Source organism: Protopterus annectens, chromosome 5.part0 (genome assembly GCF_019279795.1).
Source record: "Protopterus annectens isolate FY-2018-M chromosome 5.part0, PAN1.0, whole genome shotgun sequence".
Classification (NCBI taxonomy): domain Eukaryota; kingdom Metazoa; phylum Chordata; order Ceratodontiformes; family Protopteridae; genus Protopterus; species Protopterus annectens.
This window is the reverse complement of record NC_056735.1, coordinates 328,454,456-328,464,060: the sequence shown is the minus strand read 5'-3', so window position 1 is coordinate 328,464,060 and position 9,605 is coordinate 328,454,456.

The following is a 9,605-nucleotide window of genomic DNA, read 5'->3' as shown; positions in this document are numbered from 1 at the left end:
GATAAAAATGTGTACCCCCCTGCTGGTTTATGTACCACATGACAGTGGTGTTGTCTGTCTTTACCACTAGCTGTCCTGGAAGAATGTGGTCCTTGAAGGCTGTCAGATCATTCTGTACAGTTAACATTTCTTTTTGATTGATATGCAGGTGCATTTGACTTGGGTTCCATTTGCCCTGAATGCACTTCCCTGCCAGGTGAGCCCCCCATGCATAGTCTAATGCATCTGTTGTTAGGGTTTGGGTGATAGGGGGTGGTGTGAAAGGTAGTCCCTTGTTTTGGTGGCAGGCCTCTGCCCACCAAAGGAACTCTAGGCATAGGCAAGGTATGATAGGAATCATTGTTTCTAGGTCTTGAGAATGTTGGCACCATAGGCTTTTTAGATACCACTGTAGTTTCCTCATATGCAGTCTTGCATATGGAATTAGAAGAATGCAGGAGGCCATGGACCCCAAGGCTTGCAGTATTTGTCTGCAGATAGCAGGATTTTTGTGACCACTTGTTTGAAGTAGGTTGTCAAATGAAGTTGCTTTTTTGGCATGTGATAAGCCATCTCGGAAGTTGTATTCAAGCTTGCTCCCAGGAATATAATTTGTTGGCAGGGTACCAGGTGTGATTTCCTTTTGTTTATGGTGTACCCCAAATAAGTTAGAACCCTTTTTACAAAGGCCAGATGATTCAAAAGTATGTCCTGGCTTTCTGCCTGAATAAGATAATCATCCAGGTATGGGTATATTTGAATATGTCTTTGCCTGCAAAATGCAATAACTGGAGCTAGGCACTTTGTGAATACCCTGGGCACAGTAGATAAGCCAAAGGGCAGTGCAGAGAACTGATAGTGCGTGTAGCCTGCTTTGAAGCATAGGTGTCTTCTGCAAGATTCCCTGATTGGGATGTGTAGGTATGCTTCTTTTAAATCTAGTGTTGTCAGCCAGGCATCTTTGCCTAGCATAGGAAGTAATTGGTGAAGAGTCAGCATCTTGAATTTTGGAATCTCTAAAAAGGTGTTTAGAGTAGACAGGTCCTGGATAGGATGCCATGAATTGTCTTTTCTGGGTACCAGGAAAAGTCTCGAGTAGAAACCTTGTCCTGTCTCCTCTTCTGGTACCAGTTGAATAGCCCCCATGCATAAGAGAGAAACTACTTGTTTTTGGGCCTCTGCCCACTGATTTGGGGGTAGGTCTGGCCACCCACTTGGTTTTGGCAATGTGTGGAAGTAAAATCTGTATCCCTGGGACACTACATTTAAAACCCATTAGTCCTTGGTAATGAGTTCCCAATTCTTTGCATGAAGAGCAATCTTTCCCCCCCAAAGGGGGGACATTTTAAAAGAAAGTCATTGAGACAGTTTACCATAGGGGGGAGAGTCTTATTATTCCCAGACTTGGAAGTGGAGGCCCCCCACTATTTAGTTTTGTGAGTCCCCTGGGACTGAAACCTGGGTTTTTGCTGTATCTGGGTTTGGCTTGAGGAGACCTTGAAGGGGCTGGAAAGGATCAGTTCTTAGAGGGCCAGTGCCTACTAAATCTAGGAGGCTGAACTTTATAAAAATATTTAACAGTTTGCATAGATTTAGCTTTATCTTCCATCTTTTTAAGAACTTCCTCAGCCTTGTTGCCAAACAGGTGGTCCTGATTTAAAGGAGCATCCAAAAATTTAGCTTTAACATGATCAGGCAAAGATTGCTCCTTAAGCCAAGCATGCCTTCTGAGCACAGACCCAGTAACAGCAGCCCTGCAAGAGGCCTCTAATGAATCAAAACCACATTGCAAAGTATGCTTTCCAACTTGTTCGGCAGAATGCATTAAATCCTGTAATTCTTTATTTTCCACACAGTCAGGAATCAACATCATTTTCTGTTTAAGCAGTCCAATAACATGTTGCTGATATTTTAACATATGAAACTGGCAGTTTAAAGCCCTAATGGTCAAGGTTGCAGAAGTGTAAACCTTCTTACCCCATCTATCCGGCACCCTGGAGACTCTATCAGAAGGGGTAGGATTTTTAGCAGTAGAAGCCTTAATGCACTTGATTCCCTGTGAAATGGTCTCTGGATCTGCAATAGGATGTTTGAAAAGGAACTTGTAGGACTCAGGGACTCTGTAGCATCTGTCAGGTTTTCTGGGAGCAGGAGGCAGGGAATCAGGGGCCAAACTAGATTCCGAGAAAGCATCCTCAACAATGTCTAGTACAGGAGGAATAGCTAAAGACCTATGCTGAGGTAGGAGAATGAAATCCCTAAGCCTCTTTTTTGAATCAGAAAAGTCCTGGCTTTCCCAGTGGAAATGGTCCCTTAGAGTATGTAAGGTTTCCCCAAAAGAAAAATCCTCAGGAGGGGAAGCAGAGGGGATAGAGTCCCCTGCATCAGAATCCTCATAAGTGGGTAAGGACAAATCCAGATCATCAGAAGAGTCAGAAAAACAGAATCCTGATCAGAAGATTCATAATCAACCTCAGTCCTAGGCCTCTTAGAAGGGGGGGGGGGGTTGGCTACCCCTAATTAGAGTTATTAGATCTTCAGCCATTCTTATCATTTGTTTTTTAGGCATAGAGGCCTGAGCATGTGGCCTGGGCATCATTTTTTTAGACATGGATCGAGATTTAGGCCTAAGTAATGAAGGTGGCATCGATTTAATATGCAAATCCATAGGCCTGAATACACCCTCAGAAGCCGGTGCCTGCACAGTGGTTCTGGACCCATCCAAGGTAGAGACATCCGCGGGTTCCATAGCTGAAGCATCTCGTGGCATACCGACTCTGAATGGGTCTCAGTAAAGGCCTGCAAATCAAAAGTAGTGGGTATCAGGGGCTGCGAAAGCACCTCACTGAGTACTGAAGAACTGGTGACTGGCTTAGGAGAAGCGTCGTCGGCAGTTTTGGACCTCAGCGGCCTGTCTCTGTCTTTATCTTTGCATTTTTTCGGAATCCCGGTAGTCGGATGGCTAACCGACTACATTTCTGGATAATTAAACCGAGAACTGAAATATTTAGAGGCAAAAATATACCGACGACGGATAGTGCACTGATTAAATAAAGCACAAAACCGACAGCAAGGTACGTCGTGGTCAGGGCCTAGGCAAGGAATACAGTATGAATGAAAATCTTTATGAAGTATTTGTTTTCCACAAGTAATGCAATTATTAACTTTTACTGACATCAGTAAGGAGCAAGAAAAAGTTTCCCCAATGGGGTACTTAGCTTTAGTTGAAGACTTCGGTTCTGAAACTCAAAAACGAAAATTTCAGCAGTCGGCCGAGTGGCACTTGTGAACTGCTTCTGCTTCAGGCACCGCACAGCAAGAAAGACTGGTGTAATGGTGTCAGCTGCATGTTTTATACCCCTGATGACCTGACATCATGGAAGAAGGGACAGCAACTGACGCAGGACCCAAGACTTTGTTAATCAGGCTGACTGAGGGCAACCTGCAAGCAGATAACCCAAATGTAATGACTGCAACAGTGAAACACGAAGAACATCAGTTTGTTTCACTCTGTGGTAGGTGGAAAACAGTCTTGACACTACAGTCAGATTATTATCCACCTAAATTAAATAATCTGGTGATTAGCTGGTGCTGGTATGTGAGAAACCAGCTGTCTCTTTAAGTCCTTAAAGTCTATCGCACTTAATCATGCTTGTATTGCTAGTTGTGGACTGTTTTGTCCCATTTGATCTTACAGCATTTGAAAGCAGTCCACACACACAGTCTTTTGTTCTGCTGTACATTAATTCGGATACTGAATTTGCAGACTTCCATGCAATGATTAACCACAACAATGTAAGGCTGAGGGTTGGCATAATGGTTAAGGTGTTTTCCTCACAAACACAAGAGGTACAGGGTTTTATTTTAACTAAGGGGAAGCTGGTTAAGCTTAAAATGATCCAAAAGGCCAACTAGCCTTGTATTTACAACTGAAATAGATGAACACCAGTCACGATAACTGCAGAAAAAAATCCAACGAACCAGCTAGTGAGGATTAGGATGTACAATAAAACGTTAACCAATGGAAAGTAAAAAAAATGTTACTTTATTCGACCAGTACAAAAACAAATGCTTAAAGCTGAGGCATTAAGCGCTTTCATCCACCATAGTGGATGCCTTCAGAATGCCATAATACACAGCAAGCAAACATTTAAAAACTTTTTGGCGCCAAACCCGCCTACATTCCATACTGACATTAAAGTCATATACCTCTAGTGTATGTTAAATTAATACATACACTAACTCCATATAAGCGTCAGTAAGCTTGTAATAAGAATATAAATTCATCAAATACATATGAATATAAATAAAATGAATCATGATATAAAGAATATTTGTTAAAAACTATTAAAATACAAAGCGTATTAAATACATATAAAAATAACCTATAAACAAAGCTTATTATATTCCTAATGGATATCATATTCAAGAAAAATACTATAAAATACTATACCAACTTGTACCTATATAATCCATAAAGAAACATATAAACGGAATTCATTTGAAAAGTTACACGTAAAATGGATCCATACATTATTACTGTCACTGTATTACTGTATAAACCCATCCTATAATATAAAACACATTATCTTAATTCTAAGATGGGTTTTATAGTAAAATAATCATTCAGACCTGGTTTGCTACCAGCGTCTGTAAACATTTGCCAAATTACTTCTTTACGACTCAAAAGGGCTTTATAATTTGCACACATTGTATTAATAATAACCTGATCAATGATACCAAACTTAAAATAGTTGAATAAATAAAGAACAGACCACGAACTCCTTGTGCCAACAGTAAACCAAAACGTTGTCTAAACGCAAATTTATTGTCACTTTAAAAGCGTTTTCGCCACGCAACAACGTAGCTTCCTCAGAGAATGTCTTAACAGCACAAAACTATTAGCATACTCTTTTTATAAGACTCATGAAGGAAATGACATAACAACATTTTAAGACACATGAAGTGCGTTTTCGTTAAAAGTCTATAACATAAACTCATCAGTTTTATATTAAACAAGTTACAAAATAGCTTCTAATTAATAGATACTAAAAATATATATATTTAAAATGTAAAAGTAATCACTCTAACCAGTGAACTACATAACAAAAAACACAGTACAGATAAAAATCGACGAGAACTGCAATATATCTGCAGTCTTAAAAATGAGGAGCTACTTGAGATAATTGTTAATACATCTGAGTTTGTAAATGTACTGCCCTTAATTATATTATATTACATTTTGCTTTTTAATTATTAAAAAAGTAAATTATAATTAATGATTAACAACGAAGTGGATTTTTATCTGTACTGTGTTTTTTGTTATGTAGTTCACTGGTTAGAGTGATTACTTTTACATTTTAAATATATATATTTTTAGTATCTATTAATTAGAAGCTATTTTGTAACTTGTTTAATATAAAACTGATGAGTTTATGTTATAGACTTTTAACGAAAACGCACTTCATGTGTCTTAAAATGTTGTGATGTCATTTCCTTCATGAGTCTTATAAAAAGAGTATGCTAATAGTTTTGTGCTGTTAAGACATTCTCTGAGGAAGCTACGTTGTTGCGTGGCGAAAACGCTTTTAAAGTGACAATAAATTTGAGTTTAGACAACGTTTTGGTTTACTGTTGGCACAAGGAGTTCGTGGTCTGTTCTTTATTTATTCAGTTGTTTTATATTAAACTTAAAATAGTGTTCGTCACCATAATCGAATACATGCCTACTGAGGGCATTGTTCATATCATTGGTCCTTATAGAATATAAATGATCATATATGCGTTTCTTAAAGGGCCGCTCCGTCTTACCGATGTAATAACTTGAACAAGTCATACATTTCGCTAAATATATAATATTCCTCGTGTTACAATTGCCCTTTCTAAATTTTATTGTAGTCCTATTAATATTTTCTAATATAATTTCTTCTTTTTCCAAAATGATGTAACATTGGTTGCAGGAACCACATTTATTTGTACTGCCATATTTAATAGTTCCTCTATTTGAGGGTGACAATTGTTCAAGTTTTTTTTTGATATTACAACCTGTTTTGTATACAAATAAAGGAGTGCTACCAACAGTTTTGTATATATCGTCATTTATAATTAACATATTCCAATGGTTCCTAATGATATTTTTAATGTATTCCACATAGGGGGAATATTCCAAGATACAAGCTCTCATAAATTTGTGATTGATGTCCTTTGATTCATTCGTTGTTAATTCCCTTCCTAATACTGGTAAATATTTCTTACCCCACTATTCCAATATATAAGATGAAATGTTGTTTAACATAACCTGCGGGTAGCCTCTATTACTAAACATGTTCTTAATGAATTCTATTTCTGGTGCAACATCATTAAATTCCGAAGTCATCCGTGCTGCCCGGATGCACTGACCCTTGAAAATACATGACAATGTCATACGAGGGTGACAACTAGTATAATCTAAGTAACTATTTGAGAATGTTATTTTCCTATATATATTTGATTTAAACCCTTCACTTATTTTAGTTATAAGAACATCCAAATAAGGGATACTGTCAGTATTGAATGTGTAAGTGAATTTTAAAAAACAACTGGAATTGTTCAAAAATGTCATCAGGTTGTCAACACTCATTTGGTTGCCGTCCCATAATACAAAAATGTCATCCAGAAAACGCGAATAATAACTGACATTACTAAAGAATGTACTATTAAATAATTGTGTGGCTTCCCACTCTAACATTACTAAATTTGCATATATGGGAGTGCAAGCCGCTCCCATAGCCACACCCCTCACTTGTTTAAAGTACTCTCCTTCAAATTGTATATAATTATAATCGAGTACTAAAGACATTAATTCCATTATTACCATTATTCGTTCCCATTCTAGGTCTGAATATTTAGTCAAACTATTGCAAAAATGTTCAAGACCAATATCCTTGGGAATACTAGAAAAAAGATCAATAACGTCTATAGTTAAGAACGTACAATTCTCAGTATATTTATCTTTGGTAAGTTTAGCTAAAAAAGACCATGAATCTTTGACTAAATGTTCAATATTATTATAAATGGGTTTAAGCCATCTATCAATTACAACGCCAATGCGATAAGTCTTAGAATGACTACCCGAAACTATAGGGCTATTTGGATGTTCTTATAACTAAAATAAGTGAAGGGTTTAAATCAAATATATATAGGAAAATAACATTCTCAAATAGTTACTTAGATTATACTAGTTGTCACCCTCGTAAGACATTGTCATGTATTTTCAAGGGTCAGTGCATCCTGGCAGCACGGATGACTTCGGAATTTAATGATGTTGCACCAGAAATAGAATTCATTAAGAACATGTTTAGTAATAGAGGCTACCCACAGGTTATGTTAAACAACATTTCATCTTATATATTGGAACAGTGGGGTAAGAAATATTTACCAGTATTAGGAAGGGAATTAACAATGAATAAAACAAAGGACATCAATCACAAATTTATGAGAGCTTGTATCTTGGAATATTCCCCCTATGTGGAATACATTAAAAATATCATTAGGAACCATTGGAATATGTTAATTATAGATGATGATATATACAAAACTGTTGGTAGCACTCCTTTATTTGTATACAAAACAGGTTGTAACATCAAAAGAAAACTTGAACAATTGTCACCCTCAAATAGAGGCACTATTAAATATGGCAGTACAAATAAATGTGGTTCCTGCAACCAATGTTACACCATTTTGGAAAAAGAAGAAATTATATTAGAAAATATTGATAGGACTACAATAAAATTTAGAAAGGGCAATTGTAACATGAGGAATATTATATATTTAGCGAAATGTATGACTTGTTCAAGTTATTACATCGGTAAGACAGAGCAGCCCTTTAAGAAACGCATATATGATCATTTATATTCTATAAGGACCAGTGATATGAACAATGCCCTCAGTTGGCATGTATTCGATTATGGTGACGAACACTATTTTAAGTTTGGTATCATTGATCAGGTTATTATTAATACAATGTGTGCAAATTATAAAGCCCTTTTGAGTCGTAAAGAAGTAATTTGGCAAATTTTTACAGACGCTGGTAGCAAACCAGGTCTGAATGATTATTTTACTATAAAACCCATCTTAGAATTAAGATAATGTGTTTTATATTATAAGATGGGTTTATACAGTAATACAGTGACAGTAATAATGTATGGATTCATTTTATGTGTAACTTTTCAAATGAATTCCGTTTATATGTTTCTTTATGGATTATATAGGTACAAGTTGGTATAGTATTTTATAGTATTTTTCTTGAATATGGTATCCATTAGGAATATAATAAGCTTTGTTTATAGGTTATTTTTATATGTATTTAATACGCTTTGTATTTTAATAGTTTTTAACAAATATTCTTTATATCATGATTCATTTTATTTATATTCATATGTATTTGATGAATGTATATTCTTATTACAAGCCAGATTACTGACGCTTATATGGAGTTAGTGTATGTATTAATTTAACATACACTAGAGGTATATGACTTTAATGTCAGTATGGAATGTAGGCAGGTTTGGCGCTAAAAAGTTTTTAAATGTTTGCTTGCTGTGTATTATGGCATTCTGAAGAAGTCCACTATGGTGGATGAAAGCGCTTAATGCCTCAGCTTTAAGCATTTGTTTTTGTACTGGTCGAATAAAGTAACATTTTTTTACTTTCAATCGGTTAACGTTTTATTGTACATCCTAATCCTCACCAGCCTTGTATTTACCTATGAACCTTAATACATGCCGCTAGATTTGCGAAGTGAGAATTCCTGTGCAGTAGCAGTGTAGCTGCTCCAGGAACTCGCAGTATTAACGTGCACGGGTGAGCTGACATTGTTGCTGCACAAAAACCCATGCAGGATGCTAATTACTTCATTTGCTGGTGAAAACTATGTAAATGAGGTAAAATAGTGATCCAGGAAGCAGTTAGGTAGCCGTGCAGGAACAGTGTAAGCTGCAGAAATGTATTTGGCTACTAGCTGAATACATTTCTGAAAAATTGAAAATGGAGCCATGACAGCTCCAATAAAAGCATGGACCCTAACCTGTAGGCATGCCAATGGCCAAATATATGGCCATTGGTATGTTAAGCTGATTAATTTTTAAAAAAATAAAAGTTTATTATTTCTCGGCCGATCTCGACCGTTTTAGCATAGGGAAGCACTTCGCAAATGGGATGGTGGGGAAAATAAAAAAAATCAATGAGAAAAGTCAATTTTAGGGGAAAGCTGCATTTTACCATTACAGTCATTGGCAAGCAGAATCAAAACAATGGCAGGGAACACTGGTTGCTAAGGGGGAAGGCTCTTGTGTAGTGCAGTAACTATGGAGTAAGGCAGTGGGGTATGTTAATGAGGGGACTTATACTGAATCACAAAATTCTTCTGTGTCACACTGCACCTAACCATGTAGGAGCTCTAACACCACAGTCTAGACAGGAGGAGCAACTAACATGAAAAGGGGTGTGTCATGCTTGCTGTAAGCACATTGGAGCTCTGTTGGCTGTGTTTGTGCTTAGCTAAGCACAGCTAAGTGAGGGGAGTGTCTGAGACTGTATACAGTTATTTCATGAACTGAGGAGCATGTTCCCACCCAGGGGAGGGCCAT